Raw genomic sequence first — 17,385 nt, forward strand, 5'->3', positions numbered from 1 at the left:
TGCAGTCGACGGGTCTGTTTCATCAGACAAGACGAGGTTGGGCAACAGAAACGACAGCAATCATGCCTTGGGGAAGATTTTCCTGCTTTTGCAGTATCTTTTGCACAGCTCAGTCAGAATTTGACAGTACTACTACTCTACTGCACATTTTTTTTTTTCCCGTAGCCCATCATAGTGTCTATTGCCACCACCTGATGTCTTTCCACTGTTGCAGCTTAGCAGTAAAGGAGAGATGGCAAATTTAGAAAAAACAAAACAAAAATAGTATAGTGAAATCTTCAATCTAATTAAAAACAATGGATGTTGTGGAGGGGTATATTAGTGAGGAGTGTGCGAACTAAAGACAGAGCGGCCTGATGGCAAAGGACACGTTATGTGCAGACAAATTGTTGGTATTAAAGTTTGGCTATAGACAAACAGACAGACTGGTTATTTTACGAACTTGCGGAATTTATCAGGAAACATGCTTCGAGACTTGAATTGGATAAAGCCTTGCATGGGGGTCCAAGAGGCCACCTGCACTACCCGTGCACCAGTCGGGGAGTACGGCAGGTGTTCAAATATTCCCCATCTGCAATACACAACAAAATGTGAATAAAAACACATAAACGAGATATTCCACATTTGTAATACACAATAAATGCTAAATAAAGGAACACTGATATAATTCACATTTGTAAAAATAAATGTTAAATAAGGGAATACTAAAGATATAATTCAGATTTGTAAAACACATCAAATGTCAAATAAACGAAATTAGGAACATATTGCACATATGTAATACACAATCAGTATTAAAAATGGGGCATGAGATACATGTTCCCCACATGTAATACATAATAAATGTCAGAAAAGGAATATCAATGATATTATTTCTTCACTACAATGTAAGCAGTAATTCAAAAAGCAACCCTACCGTTTTCACTCTATCTTGGCCCAGATTTTCGTCCTTTGGCGGTTTATTTCTGGGAGCTGAGTCAAGGAAAAGGATTATGGTACGTCTCAACATAATTTCCAATGCTCTTCTTCGTGACCAGCAACATAATCCAGTGTTCATTTATTGCTACAGTTCAGCATTCAGGATGGAGAGATCGCTGTTTCAGGTTAAGGGAGCGTAAAAAGTGATAACCATTTGCGTAACGCTTTGCCTTAATACGCCACACCTGTATAGTCCAAGTGACTGGTGATTTCGTAACACATCATCCTTAGCGATTTTGTTTTCATGTTACACATTAGCATTCTCCTCTGTGATTTTTGTTGCACTGTGATATCAGCTTAGCTGGCACGGTTAACAAAAAAGTGGACCGCGAAATCCCCAAAGCAGCTTAGAATATGTCGGTGTCAAAGCAAGAAATGTTAAAGAATTTGCTCCTTTAATGCAGTGTAAATTTTTTTTTTTTTTTTTTATGCGAGGAAGTAGGAACCAAAGGCCATGAGCCCGCAGTAACAGTTCCCTCCAAGAGAAAAACAAAATACAATAGAGAGCCAAATTCAAGATCCGATCATTTTGGGATGCCTGGACACACTGCGTTTGAAAGACTGGAGATCATAGGCAGCAGGAAATACAGACAGAGGGAGACAGTTCCAGAGCTGACCTGTTGCATAAATGAAAGACTGGGAGTAACGGTTAACTCTTGCATTAGAGAGTTGGACAGAAAAGGGATGAGAGTTTGCTGCCAGACGGGTGCTACGCGCCCGTCGTAGAGGTGGAGGAATAGTAAGGTTCCTCGTGTAATCCCGTGAGATTTGCTCGCCAAAAGCGATTTTTTTGTTTGAATCATATCTTTAGGGTATTAGTAGTAAGAAAATCCTAGGTGGCAATTTTACTTTTGGCTTTTTAGTTTTTAAGGAGGCAAAATTTAAAATGACCGCCGACGTCATCTCGTGAAAATTAAGTTTTGAACCAAAGCACCTAGAATCATGTGTAAATATATTTTTGGGGGGGGTATTTCAACATGACAATTTCAAATTTGACGTCCATTTTACATTTCAACATCATTTTGATCCCAAAATCCAAGATGGCCCAAAATTGTTTTTCGGCTATAATTTGGTTAAATGCACATAGCGACATCATTTAAGTAGCAGAGTTTGGGTTATTTTAAAACAGAAGAACAATTTAGAGTAGCACTAGATTGCTGACCTAGTATTAATGGTCAAAATTAAAAATGGCTACCAAAATAGTTACCAGAAAGTTTACATCTTTATTGTGAATCATAACAAATAACCTTACAACCTTAGTTGAGCACGTCTTTTATCAAAACTTGCAAACGGAATTTGTAACTATTTAAAGTGACAAAATGAGTGTACAGTACAACTATGTACAAGATCGTAGGTGTGATATGTGTGCTGTGTAGTTTTATAGATCTTCGTCATGCATGATCCTATAGTCAGGGATGTTTCCGCAGTCCGAACATTTGCAGAGTGCAGTGCAGGACAGGCCATTCTTGTGACAAGAACAGTTTGGCTTCTCATGACATGATCCTTTGCAGCCACACTTGACAAGCTCCATTACTGCTTGTGGGGCTGGCTTGCCGAGGCACTTGACTGGCTGAAGTTTCCCATCTTCTTGTTGTTCCCATCCATTGTCCTTCGGGTGGGGAATAGTTGGTCTTGGTTCTTTGTATGACTTGTCTCGCCAGATGAAGTTTGCTCTCATGATGTGCGGTTTGAGGGTGTTCTGTGTAGGTGGAAGCTTTTCTCCTTCGAAGTTCTTGGTCCTAAAAAGCTCCCATCGCAGTTCTGCCATAGTGGTGCATGCTGATTTGCTGGAGTACACATTGCACACAATGCGTTCCATGTGCTTCAGTACTAGTTCATCGGGTGTGATGATTGACCCAAATCTTTGCAAAGTCCCAATAATGTCATCGTTTGGTGCCAGTGCCAGAAACTTCGCAATCCACGCCTTCTTGGAAATGTTGAAGAACTTTCCACCCCAATCGGCACCTGTGAAGTTGTGTAATCCAATCAGAGCTTTTGATTTTTCTGGCCCTATTGCAGCACATCTTTCCTTGACATCAATTCTTCTGTAGAACTTCCCCCTACCAGTCAACAAAATCACAGAGCCAGGTATCGAACAAGTTGCAACAAGGTCGATCAGCAACAAGAAAACATCCATGTCTGGTGACCACACGTAAATGTCTCTCATTGAAGTACTATGTGTAGAAGCATCCATGACATGAAGAGGGATTTGTGTGTCGGCCTCCTCGTGATTGTGAGTCGAAAGATCGTGATCAAACAAGTCATCTTTGTTGCCAAATGTTGATGTCCCATAAACAACAACAAAGCCTCTGTTGTTCCCTGCAAAATGAGACAGCAGTCTTTTGCCAAGGTATTCTGTTAGCTGGGCCTTTGTGTCACTGTGGGAAAGCAGCATCTTCATAGTAGCATTGCGAATGCTCATTTGACCTTGTATGAAAAACTTCACAGGATGTGTAGAACCAGCTCGTTTGGCTCGTGTCTTTTCCTTCAAGGAAGCTGTGATGTATCTGTCGAATATCACTCTACCCTCTGCATATTTCTTCGTCATTCCGTCAATTCGTTATACGAATGCATCACCTAAATCACTAATTGTCTCCATTCCAGGTGTTTTCGTCATACTCTGAACAACAGCCTGTCCATCTATGATGATAACTCTGTCTCGGTTGACTGATTCGACGATTTCATCCTCGATGGTCTGCTCACTCAACCGCTCCAATACCTGTGGCATTTGTTCTACCTCTTGATTTGTGCTGATGGATTGATCTCCTGGTTCTGGTGGGGAAGCCTGACCATCAGATATGGCTGTGTCCTGTTGATCACCACGTGCTGGCGGGGAGTACAGCTCGATTTCCTTCATGAACGAACTCTTGTCACTAGGAATCAACAGGGTCCCATCAGTGGCAAAGAGGGATCTTGGTGTTACTGCCATCTCGTAGTTGCCAATGGTCTCTGCTAGTCTGTCGACTAGCTGCGGGCGTGACTGCTGGATAACTAAGAACCGAGCAAGTAGTTGTCGATCCTCACGCAGTTTGACAACCTTGTTCCCAACACCAATGCTGGTTTTCTTGAAACAAGTACTGAAGGTTTTCAGATTTAGTTTCTCAATCCTGTCCCAAAGTGATGCTGGGGAATCATTCGTCATTCTGGACGTCACAAACTGCTCATAGCGCTCTTGTCCAATTTTGTCCCTGTTCAGGATGTCAGATTTGGCAGCATCTGGTATGGCCATCATGGACACAAGATTCACTAATGGCATCTCATTTGAAAATGGCGAGGCACCACAGTGCTCTTCAATTCCATGACGAATTTTCTCAGCATTGTTCGCGATACGAGGACCGACATTCCCTGTTAGTTGGTAGTGCTCATTTGCTGTGGTATCTTTCGTTGATGAGTATTGTTGTTGGAACTCTGTGACGATCCGTTTTAATTCTGGGGTCGTGAGCAGGAAGCGATTCAGAGCCTGTTCGTTTTGGGTAAGTCCTGTAATTCCACCCACAACCTTCAGCCCTAGAATTTCCTGTTCCAGCGTCTGATCAACGAAGAGGTTGGTGAATGGTGTTCCCGTCTTGTTGACACAGAAGTCGCCATCCTGTAATGCTTTCCACGTCTCTGGGCTCTGTGTCTTCAGCTCATTCATCTGAGCCAGGTAAAGAGGCATTAAGCGAGCATAGTTGTACAGATCATGTGCAAAGAAGTACTTGATCTGGTTATCGAGTGCTGCCAAGTACTTCTCCCAATCACCTTGTCTGCATGCGCGAATGATGTTTAGCAGACACTCAACCTGATCTGTGTACAACTTGAGAAAGTCACCCACTTCACTTCCGTTGTTGAACGTCATGGCAGGCTCGATGGTCTCGGAGTACTGGTCACATATTTTGTTGAATATGTTGACGGATCCTTTGTCACGACTGTGTAGGCCTTCTCGAAGTTGTTGGCACTGTTGTGTGAGAGACTCTGGGGAGCTCACACTTGTAAGTTGCTCGAATCTCAGCTTGTAGCATGCCAGTGCATTCACTATGTGATACTCCACACCACGCTTGAAGGCCTTACCGCCAAATATTTGGCGCACTGTTGTTGGTGAATAGATTCCCTTCTCTACAGCAATGCTGTCAAGTCCACTTCCTTCTATGTACTTCCCCAAGGCGTGTAGTGCTGAGAAGCATATGTGGAGCTCACCGGGTCGTAACACCCAGTTCGTGTTCCTTTGGGTAGACTGAAGTTTGATGGCTCTCTCGTACAGGTCTAGGTCCAAGGTGATGACTGTTTTACGTTCTGGTCCCATCACTATAGCTGAAATGTTTTGTGTCAATGATAACACAGTGTACAGAGTAGCATAATCTGTGGGTGCCTGACGAAAGAGAGGAGCCACGACTTCGCTGTTTGTTTTCGAAGGCTCAACATCTTCCAGTTGCATGAGTAGGGAATTCGTTGCAGACCACGTCGGCATAACTTGTGTTTTTGAAGGTGTAAAACTGTGAGTTGTTTGTTCTGTTCGATCCTGTGGTGCTGCAGGTGCCTGGTTTTCTTCTGTATCTTCATTCGCGTCACTTGCTTGATCATCATTTTCCGCCTGTGATTCATAATTTCTTCTTGGATTCATCTGAGTGTTGACCCCTAAATGAGAAGCCAGCATCCACGCACGATCCATGCTGTTGTATCTCTTCAACAAACCTACACGAGCGTCAAAAACGAATGAGGGGAACTTGATTGGCTTTGGGTCAACAATAACGTCTCGATGATAGACCACTTGCTGCTTGGTTGGTGTAGCTTTCACTGGGATTTGCATGGGCTTGTTAATAAGCTCGCCATCAACGGTGTCTTTTTGATTCATGACAACAACTGTGCCATGTAGAGTGTTTTGACCATCGCAGGTTGCTTCCAAAAAATCAATATTGTCGACCGCAAAAAATACAGATTGTCCCTTCTTGACAAATTGTGGCAGACAATATCCTCCGGTTTCTGACATCCTTTCCACTACAGCACATTCGACTCTCTTTTCGAGGTCAATAACACTTTTGTAACTGGCTGCAATATGTAGACCTGATAGTTGATTGACAAGATCCTTACTGCGAACTTTGTTGTGCGTGCTTAGCGCAAGACCTACTGAGAACGGTGTTTAAGTACCTGTCACAAACCCCACGTCTGATTTGGGCACACGTTTGACCTGCCTGCTTGTTTTGACATTTTGCACGAGAAGCTGTGACAAAACGCCAATAGTTTTGCCCATTGAATCATCTCACTTGTCACAAACCATTCTCGATTCTGTGCCGAACAGCAACAGCTTAAGAAAGAAAGCAACCACAGGTGGGTTTACATATGACATGCTACCAGTGAAATGCCAGGTGTCTTGATGTTTTAGCAATTCACCTCTAAGAACTTTGGCAACTTCAGCGACACGTTTCATAACCTCTTCTGTCCCTTGTGGGGCTGCATTATCTACAGCTGCGGCAAGAGTTTTTCTGGTCATCACTTGCTCACTTTCATTCTGGCGATTCGCCTTCACGAACTCCGCACCTGGAATATTTTCCATGATCAAATGTTTGAGCTCTTTTTTGTAATGAAAGCTTCTAAGTGGAACACCGTTCTCTTTTAGCAAAGAGGTGTACTCGTCATTGATCTCATTCATATTCAATATGACACCACTGGCCAATGAATAGTTCACAGCATTAACAATGTCGATGTCTGCGATGCATTTCCCAACACTCTTCCATCTTTGAGGAATACAGTGGGAAAGATTCACACTGCCTTTCAGCCTTCCTCAAGCAATCTCTGTGGTACCATAGTTCATACGCTGAAGCATCACCTGGGGCCTGCAAAAGTGATAAACTAGATCTCACTTTGTCATCTGTTGTTTTGTCTCTGATATTTATGAAACGCTTTCCCATGATGTCAGTTTGCACAAGATGTAGGTCGCCCTCTGTTGGGTTGGAGCATAGAAATGTACATATTTTCTGCTTAGTCTCGCTACTTCCACGTCTGTGTGCACGAAATTCGCTGGAACTTGCAGACGTTTTTCTAGATGTTGAAGGGCGCCCAACTTTTGCTGGTCTTACCACTTCTGCCGATGAGGATTGAAGAAACCTTTTCTCTGCTCTCTCCAACATACATTTATGCACAATGTCTTTGTAGCACTGTGAATGGTAAGGTAGGTGTTCCAGCTCAGTTGGATTCAAACTGGCAAGCCTCTCAACTAGTGGAGCAAGCTGTGTTTCTCCAAACTGCATTAGCTTACGGGCATAGTCTATGAGGTTTGATGTTGAGGTCTGTGTGACATTCTTCACAAATGGATGCCTATCGTCTGCGACTTTTCCACAAACCACACACAAGGAAGCCATCTTAGATTTCAATTATATCTGAAAGAGAAGAGAGAGAGAGAGAGAGAAAGAGACATTATACATGCTACAAAATGCCGACTACATCAACCACACTACAAAACCTCGCATGAATCGCGAGGAAAACTTTATGAATGTAGCGGAACATATTTAACTGTCCTTGCCAGCATTTCTCCAAAACATATATCTTTCTTTTGTTTGGCAAAGGGGCCCCCCGGCTGCGCCACTGGTTTGACGCCCCCTAAAAAACTCAAAAGCCAAAAGTAAAATTGCCACCTAAGTTTTTTTTGACTCTTAATGCCCTAAAGATATGATTCAAACAAAAAAATCGCTTTTGGCAAGCAAATCTCACGGGATCCATTTTGAGGTACACGAGGACCCCGACTAGAATGCAAGCAGACAGTTCAGAGGAGCAGTGACCATTAAAGTAGCGATAGAAAAGAGATAAAGATGCAACAGTGCGGCGAAGAGACAGAGGTTGAAGGGAGTCAGTAAGAGGAGGAGAGTTAATGAGAGGAGGAGAGTTAATGGTGGTTCAGTAAGTAAAATGATTACCAATAGTCTGATATTTAACCAAAGGATATTGGAGAGTGAGAGACTGAAAAGAAGCGTGTATGTGAGTGAGGTGGAGGGGGGGAGGGGGAGGGGATGGGGAGGACAAGGATGAGATGGAGTGGACAGGTATATGAGAGAGGGATGTGTGAGCTGGGAGCAGGACAGTGAAATGACGAGGGACAGGGCGACATGGAGGCGGTTTGTTTGTGGCCACCCCTTACGGGATTAAGGCGTCTGGCAATAGAGAGATAGATTGATACTGTTCATGTCAAATGCTGCATGTTCAGTTTACAAGCATCAATAATACTATGCGAATAAGAGCTGCCTGTGTGTGTGTCTTTCCACATTTGACACACTTGGATTTTGACATGCCATGCATCATAAGACGCAAAAAAAAAAAAAAAAAAAAAAGCTGATAACGATGTAGTAAATTATAACCGCGTGCGGTCAGTTGCGCGCGAACCATGAACACTTTTGTGTCCGATTTTTGCAAGACATTGGAAACCCTCTAGAGCTCATACCGCTGGGAAGAATGAGATGAAATTCGCATGGGCATGCCCGGTATATCAGACCAGGTCCACGTCAAGTTTGGTATCAATGCGAGACTCTTTGGCAAGTGCTTAGCGGCCCTATCCACTAAACATTTGTTCAGACTATCCAATACTCCACTCAGCATCAACTACACTTATTATCGCCTGCCTTTTAGCAAGGCTGAGCGATAATGTATTTGCCTGCCTGTGTGTGTGTGTGTGTGTGTGTGTGTGTGTGTGTGTGTGTTGATTATATCTCATGAACGGCTTGATCTATCAAAATGAAACCTTCAGGGTATCAGGATATGGCCAAAATCTTAGACAAGTTCGAAAATGGGTACTCGGGGTCAAGGTCATTGTCACCAAAATGGCTGCTAAATATCAACTAGTTTTCATTGTGCACCTTTCGCACCATTATATCTCAAGAACGGTTTGGGCTATCAGTATGAAACCTTCAGTGAAAAAAGATATGGACAAAATCTTGGACATGTTCGAAAATGGGCGCTCGGGGTCAAGGTAAAGGTCTTTAAAATGGCTGCCAAAAGTCAACTAATTTTTATCACTGGTCTTTAGTACCATTATATCTCATGAACGGCTTGAGTTATCAACATGAAACCTTTAGGGTAACAAGATATGGTCAAAATCTTGGACTTGGCCTTCAGCATATTCTGGCGGGCGATTAGTATTCGGGTCCCGAATGTTTTTCTTCTATTTTAAAAATGAATTCACGTTCCTGATACCTGCACGGCTTTTCATAGCAACCTATTCTTAGAGTTGTTTCAGGAGGAGAAAGAAAATATCTCTGATGACTGCCCCATTTTAAGAAACAGCATAAAGAGATGACAGGGCGGTTTACTGGCTCAGTTCTCATTAGTTACTTATGTGCCTTCTATTCTAAAATGATTTCTGTCGGACATTAACATACTTCTAAAAATCTTCAGTTTCTTCCTAAGACCCAGATGTGATAAGCTCCTAATGGCGTTTCCCTGTCAGTGTCCTTCCCCTTACCCTACACTTCTTTTCTCTCCATATGTGGGTGTTGCATATGTTTAGGAAGCCCTTACTTCTTGAGTTTCAAACTTTCTATTTTTTCTTTTTTTTTGTGACCTACTCTGGGCATAGGCTTCACAGCCTGCACTCAAGGCCCAGTAGTCCTCCTACGTACCGTACACCTCTACATGTCACCACTTCGGCGCTAATACATGCTAGGGCTGTCTCATATAGGACTGGTGTATTGGTATTAGTGGGGGTATTTTTACATGTCGGCGGGTCTTCTGGTAAATGAGTAAAGTCTACCTTTACTGAATTCAAATCCTTTAACTCTTCCCTCCCCCAGCGGGATTTGAACCCGGGTCCGTTAAGACTGCAGGCCAACTCTCTACCAACTGAACTACCGCCTCCCCCAATGCTCCGTATCCCCACACAGATACTTAATAACATAGGAAAAATATTTCACACAAGTTACAGTCGTTCAATATCCTTCTTACAAATTTAATGCATGTTAATGTTTACGAATCAGTTACTCTTGGTGGTGGGTAGAATCAATATGATCTTTAACATTTAATGCTCTGGTCAGCTTATACATGTTTTGTGTATTACCATAGCAGTTACCATATTGGGTTGAGAAGCTTTAGGTACAAACTTACAGGAGTGTTCGTGCAGACATATCGACGTTGATGGCCATGGTGTTCATCATGGAGAATGTCCAGTGAGAGGCGAGCAGAGCCCCGAGGTCGTCCCTGGGCAGGCAAGTGAGCACCAGGAGCCTGGTGGACCACACCAGGAGGCGGCCTTTGAGGGACCAGTGGGCGAAGGCAGCGAGGAAGGCTGGGTCGTCACTCACCACCACCACCGTCAGGCACCATGACACCTGCCGCAGCTGATGACGACGCAATGGTTGAAGTAACCTGAGTGACCTACCCACCTCAGCAGTAATGTAACAGTGACCTACCCGCCTCAGCAGTAATGTAACAGTGACCTACCCGCCTCAGGAGTAATGTAACAGTGACCTACCTGACGAGCCCGGCTGACCACCAAGGAGAGCTGCTTCTGCGTCAGGTTAGCGTCATGGCCGCCCACACTCACACCAAACACACCCACACCCAACCACACTCCATCATCGCCCATATACTGAAACGCATCATAGTCATTACACTCCACGAATGGTGGACAAGAGTAAATATTCTTCCTCTACTGAAACATCTGGGTTTCATTATGCTTAATAGGACATGGAATTCAATCACAAGGGTTGAAAAAATGAAGATTTGGGTATAAATTTATTGGCTGAGAAAGAGAGAGAGGGAGAGAGAGAGAGAGAGAGAGAGAGAGAGAGAGAGAGAGAGAATTGATAGACATATGAGATACTTTGTCTCTGTTGATAAGAGTGGGTACTAATGTGGCGCCATCTGTCAGAAAGAGTGATGAACACTTGTCCAGTTCTGTTTTCTTGAGCGTTGCCTCCATTGCCTGATTTGCGTTCTCTGCCACAGCCCACTTGTCTATTAAGAAAAAATAACAATGACGACTCTGATGACAAATATATTGACATTTATGTGTGTGTACATATATGAAATACACCCACACCCACACACATACATATCTATCTATCTATATATATATATATATATATATATATATATATATATATATATATATATATATATATATATATATATATATATATGTGTGTGTGTGTGTGTGTGTGTGTGTGTGTGTGTGTGTTCATTGTTACGTCTCCGTCCCACACTGCCACAGACTCCAACAACAGTAGTTCAGTGTAGGAGAGACATTGCCCAGTGAGTAGCTTTTCTTAGAGGCAGCCTTTCATTGTGCATCAACGAAATCAGCTGAGGCATTGTTAATAAACACTGGCCTCCTAAGTTCACTGTCTTTATTTTCCATTTAATTACACTTAATGCTTGCAAACTTTATTGTTTTCTCAAGAACCAGAGCTATACTGAACTACACCAAAACTAAAACAGAAACGAAACTAACCCCCTAGGCTTTTCCACCTCCTGTTATAGCCATGCACTGCACTCAAATCTTCTACTTTACTCATGCACCTACTGTTACCAAATTGGAGACATCCAAAACATGCCAGAGTTTTCTTGCATTACATACCATTCTAAATTATTTAGCACACAAACTTAGACAAAATTACATAATTTTACAGTCACATAAATGAAACATTGTAGAGAAAAAGAGCATACAATTTAATGCATAACTTACAAAATACCTCCACTCACAAATAGCAGGCTAATTGACAACTCTCATGCTTAATACTGAGAACCCTCCAGTACTTCATCTATAGCAAATCATGCATGTCAACACTACCCCTCCCTAGTCCTTTGTCGTCCTGACAAAACTATACATTGTATATAAACATAATCCTCAATCCAAACTAAATATTGAATTATACATAAAATAATCCTTCAGCTTATCATGTCTACTCTTTTGCTGCGTCAGACGCCGTCCTTGCTCCTCCATACAGTCCACTCCTGCAATGTCATTGTCCTCTTCCTGATTCACTTCTTCTCTTGGGAAACTGTCACCATCCTCATTTACTTCAGCTCCTTGGTCCTCCTCAACATCCTTGGTTGCGGGAGAGCACGATACCTCGGAGACACCCCAGATGTACTCTCCTAGCCCATGATACTGCCACAGATGATTCACACATACCACCTTCAGGCGAGACTTCCTACCTCCCAGAATCTTGTTCGTTACGTCTGATAGGCAGTCCAACACAGTGTAAGGCCCGTCCCACAGGCTCTGGAACTTTCGTGACCATCACTTCTCCTACTGAGGATTGTATAACCAAGCTTTGTCACAATCCTTGAAGCTCACCTTACTTGCCTTGGCATCATACTTGCACTTCATCACTTTGCCTGAAAATTTAAGGGCACCTCAAACTTGATGATGTACCTCAACCAGTGTTTCCAGAAGGTGCTTCACATAGCTGGAGGTGTATGTATGCAGGTCTTCACCAGGTGGTCTTCCCATTAACAAGTCAATGGGTAAATGCAACTCGTGACCCATCATCAGTTTTGCAGGAGTGTAACTGGTAGACTCATGGGATGCAGACCAATATGTCTTCAGCAACGCAGGAAATTTCTGGTCCCATTCCATTTATCCCTGTATGCAAAACTTGACCAGTTCTTGTCCTGGGGTCCTGTTGAATTTCTCCACCATCCCATCTGACTGTGGCCTTAGTGGGGCCATCCTAATCTTTATCCCCAGTAACTTGCAGGACTTATGGAACATAGCAGACTCGAAGTTTCTACCCTTGTCTGAATGTAGCTCTTGTGGTATCCCAAAACGGCAGAAAAACTGGTCAACCAACACCTGAGCAACAGTCACATCCTCTTGATCAGGGATAGCATAGGGTTCTGACCCCTTTGTGAAGGAGTCCATGGCAACACATATATACCGGTTTCCTCTTTCAGTGAGTTGCAGAGGTCCATCAATGTCCACTACGACTATTTCTATCACTGTACTCATTTGGTACAGTTGCAAAGGGGTGCAATCATGTTTCTTGAGTTCCTTCTTGGCAGAACATGCATCGCAAGCCTGACACCACTCTTCAACATCCTGACATATGCCATTCCAGTCGAACCTATGTCGCAGCAGGCTTTGAATTTTCTTCACTTCCAGGTGCCCACTAGTGATCTGGTGATGGGACTTGTCCAAGATCTCGGCTCTCATTTTCTTTGGAACCACAAGTTGCCAATACATGCAGAGGCCATCTGGTGCCTCCCACTGTTGCTCCAGTTGTCTGTTGTTCATATGAAGAAGGTCCCATCGACTCCAGTTGCTCTCAGTCGCAAGGCTGAACGGGGAAACCTCTTTCCTAGATGATCGCACTGTACTCTGCTGTATCCACTCTAGCACTGGTTGTAAATCTCCATCCTCCATTTTCATCCTCTTCAGGTCTTCTTTAGCTAACACTGGCCCTCTCTCTACAGCATGGTGGCATTTCTTGCGAAGATTCGTGTTCCCGTTGCACTGTTTGCTGTCTTTTCTTCCGTCTTCTTGCACACTATCAATCAAGGTTCTCTTGCATTTCCTCACTGGTGGGGCTTATTGGGAAAAATTGGCTGGTTGTTGCCTCTGGTCACCAGCCTTTACTAACTTACCCTCATCCTTCTTGTCTTCTGCAGCCTTCTTCTTGCCATCCTTCTCATTTGACCAATCATAGCTGAAGTGTGCCACCTCATCACATGTCAATCACACGTTTGATGCAATCGTGGGCTTCCTTGCACTGTTCCGTTCTTGCTTTTGTTTTCATTTATAACAATCTTCCTTTTTGCATCCTGGCTTTACACAGAACCAGCAACCTCCTCCGGTCTTCTCCTGTATCTTCGTCAACTTGTAGCAGTCTTCTTTCCTATGCCATGGCTTTTCATAGTACCAGCAACTTCCTTCAAATTTTGAAGCTACACGTACCTGCCCCTTTCTTGGTTTGAGTCCTACACTATGACCTGCCTGAAATGTGGGTGTATTGGACCTGACGTTGGACTCAAATTGCAGAGCCCTGGATAGTGCTTCTTGCATGTTTCTTGGTTGTGCCTGCTTCGCTTGCACTTTCAGTTCTTCACTATCCAGAGCATCGATGAACTAGTCCCTCAAAAGTATAGCTAACAGGTTAGGTGCTGCTCCAGGGTAAGCCTTGTGTGCCATGCTCTCCAGGTCATGAGTAAGCTGCTGTAAGGTTTTGTCTCAAGCCCATACACGGTTCCAGTATCTTGCTCTGTAAACCTCAGTTTGGTATATGGTCCCATATGTGTGCTCCAGTACTTCTATTAAAGTCCAATAACTGTTCCTCTCCTCTACTGACATCTGGCCCAGAATTTCCATAGCAGCACCCTTAAGACTAGTAGCAAGGTGCACTTCCCTCAGCCTATCATCCCATCCATTCCAATCAGTAAGTAACTCAAACTGCATATCGTAAGCATCCCAAGATACTCTACCATCAAATTCCTGAGGTTTCATTTTAATTGGATCACCAATATAGCCATGTACTTCACTGGTTTGGCGCCTAAAAACTGGGGCATCATAATTTTGTCCAGGACTTAAAACTCCTACGTTCTTATTATTCAACCCTGTAATGCTGCCTTTAGATGCTTGGGGTCCATCAAGATTCACCATACACTGTCCATTATTTTCATATGCTCCCAGTACATTAATCTCAGGCTCAGCAGTGCAACATTTCTCTACACCCTTAATTTTCTCACCAATTATCTTCACATGGTTGACTACATGCTTCAACTGGTCATCTACATGCTGTCTGCACTCCATCACGCTTCCCTCATTAATCTTCAGCTGATCAGCTACTTTTTTTTTTATGCAAATAAGAAGGAACCAAAGGCTAGGAGCCTGCAAACAATTCCTTCTAAGAAAAAAACAAAAACAATGCAAAAGGTGCCAATACAATTCACAAATTTAGGGATATGTACGATAAATATGGTTTAAGACACGGGACAGTACGAGCTTGACTCATTCCTGTAAAGACACAATTAGGTAAGAACACACACACACACACACACACACACACACACACACACACACACACACACACACACTTCATACCTCCTCAACTTCCAATCCCAGAAGGTCCTACAACTCCATCAACACCCCTGGAGGAAGTGAGTTCGAATTTTGTTGATATGTATATTGATTTTCATTATCCCTATAATTTTCAGGCAAATAAACATCTTCTCATACATATTACACATATGACATAAAGTAAAACTTCATTAGCAGTAACTTGGAAAAAGTAGTGTTCATATGTAGTAGGTTACAACCATAAAAAAAACAACCTTGAGAGATTTTAGTTTGTACATTAAAAAAAAAAAAAAAAGTCTTTAGGCAAAGGGGGAGAAAACACTTTTCTTTTTCACTTGCAGTAAATGTAGGTACCAACCGGAAGAGCAATCTACCTTTGTCGTCCTATTACTCGAAAACTATTTGGCATATCGATTTCCTGTAAGAACCTTGATAAAGAGCAATAAATTCTACGTATGTTCATTTGCAGAATATAAGCCTTTGGGAGCATTTTCTGTTGGAAAAGTTGGGGGAAGAGACTGTTTTTTTCCTCGCTAGCGGTAAAGTTGGAAGTGCTCGGAAGAGTAATCTCACTTTGTCATCTAAGTACTCGAAAACTATTGGACGTATCGATTTCCTGTATGAACCATGATAAAGACCAGTAAATTCTACGTATGTTCATTTGCAGAATATAAGCCTTTGGGAGCATTTTCTGTTGGAAAAGTTGAGGGAAGAGACTGTTTTTTTCCTCACAAGCGGTAAAGTCGGAAGCGCTTGGAGAAGTATCTCACTTTGTCAGCCAATTACTCAAAAAGTATTGGACATATCGATTTCCTGTAAGAACCATGATAAAGAGCAGTAAATTTTACGTTATGTACAAGACATAATGCAATATCTATGATAAGAATTCGTTGTTACGTAGGCGGGAATATTGTGTATGCTATGCGCACATCACGAAAATGACGTACAGACGTGAGTTCCCAGTCGTTTTTGGCGATTTACTCGAAAACTATGAGGCGTACCAAAACCATTTGTAACTCCTTAGAGAGCTGGTGAAATTCTGCATAATATTATGCAATTAAACTATAACATGTGCGAGAAAAGTTCAGAACTAGAGCTCCTTGAAATTTTTTCAGAAATGGCATTCAGTTTTTGGCTATTTTCTCGAAAACTACAAATCGTATCACAACCGGATTTCTCTCTTTAGAAAGCTGATGAAATTCTCTATCAAAACTACTAATAAAATTTTCCTGTATGATGGAAAACATTCGAATGGTGATGTTGGGATTTGAACGTGATATAACGAAATGTTTATTCATGCCCGCCTAATGTTGTTTTATTCGTGTTTTCCTTTTTTTTGGTGATGCTTATCAGCTAGAACAAACATCGACGAATAAGATTATATAGGTTTCATGGCAGTATATTAATGTTTGGGTGGCGAAAATAAGGAGAGAATATGTGTTATTTGCTGCGCATGGGCAGCCGGGCCAGGCAGCTTCGCAGAAAAAATCGTGCGCCGGAAAACTTGCTGAAACTTATCGTGCACGAGATGGTTATCAAATTGGGATGATAACCCATTTCCTATCCAGTAAAATAAAATGTCTTGAGCATATTGCATGGAATCTTGTAGCCTTCCTTCCTCCATTCCCTTTACATCTATTTTCCCAGAACTTTTGTAGTTTTGGTTCCTTAGCTGAGTGAAATTTCACCCAGCCTCTGACTTCAGCCATAGATGGATACTGAATAGCATTTTTCTTGAATCCTATGAGCAGCCTACCACTGCACAAACAAACATAGGCATTGTCATTTTGAATGTCTGAGAACAGCTGTGTTTATGTTAATGATCTAAGACATTCCTAGAATGATAATTGTGCACCTTGCAGTGTGGTGGGCATCTACATAAAGATGCCAGAGATTCCTCATTTCATATCTTGGCCAATAAATATCATTATTCACAGACAGTGACATGCATTTATATTACTTTTTACAATCTTACCACAGCTTCTGGGTACATAATAAGTCACATCAGTAAGCACTGGCTGTTCTACAATGTTTGAAAGGGCCGTAAATTGGTATTTGTAAAATTTTCTTACAAATTTTGCAGTAGTCATACAAGGATAATATGCTTTTATCAGTATTAGATACTACATTTTTATATAATCATTGAGTAATGAAAAATGTTTTCAAGTATAGTTTAACCCTTCCGTGCATGATGACTCAGTGTGAGTCATGATCCTTGCAGTCTGAAGAGTAGCTGATGACTGAACATGATGCAACTTCCCTATAAATGGTCATAGAAGATTTTCCTGTTTATGGATTTGCATCAAATTTGGTTGTGTCAAAGACGAGTAAGGCCAGGTCTAGGGGAAATATATGACAACACCCGGGAGCTTATCGGATGGGCAAGTGGCCTATATTTAGCTCAGTGTTCTCCTGGCAGTCAGCCTCGA

This window comes from Coenobita brevimanus, chromosome 25 (assembly GCF_032717465.1).
Source record: "Coenobita brevimanus isolate Jiangsu-jjx chromosome 25, ASM3271746v2, whole genome shotgun sequence".
In the NCBI taxonomy this organism is placed as follows: domain Eukaryota; kingdom Metazoa; phylum Arthropoda; class Malacostraca; order Decapoda; family Coenobitidae; genus Coenobita; species Coenobita brevimanus.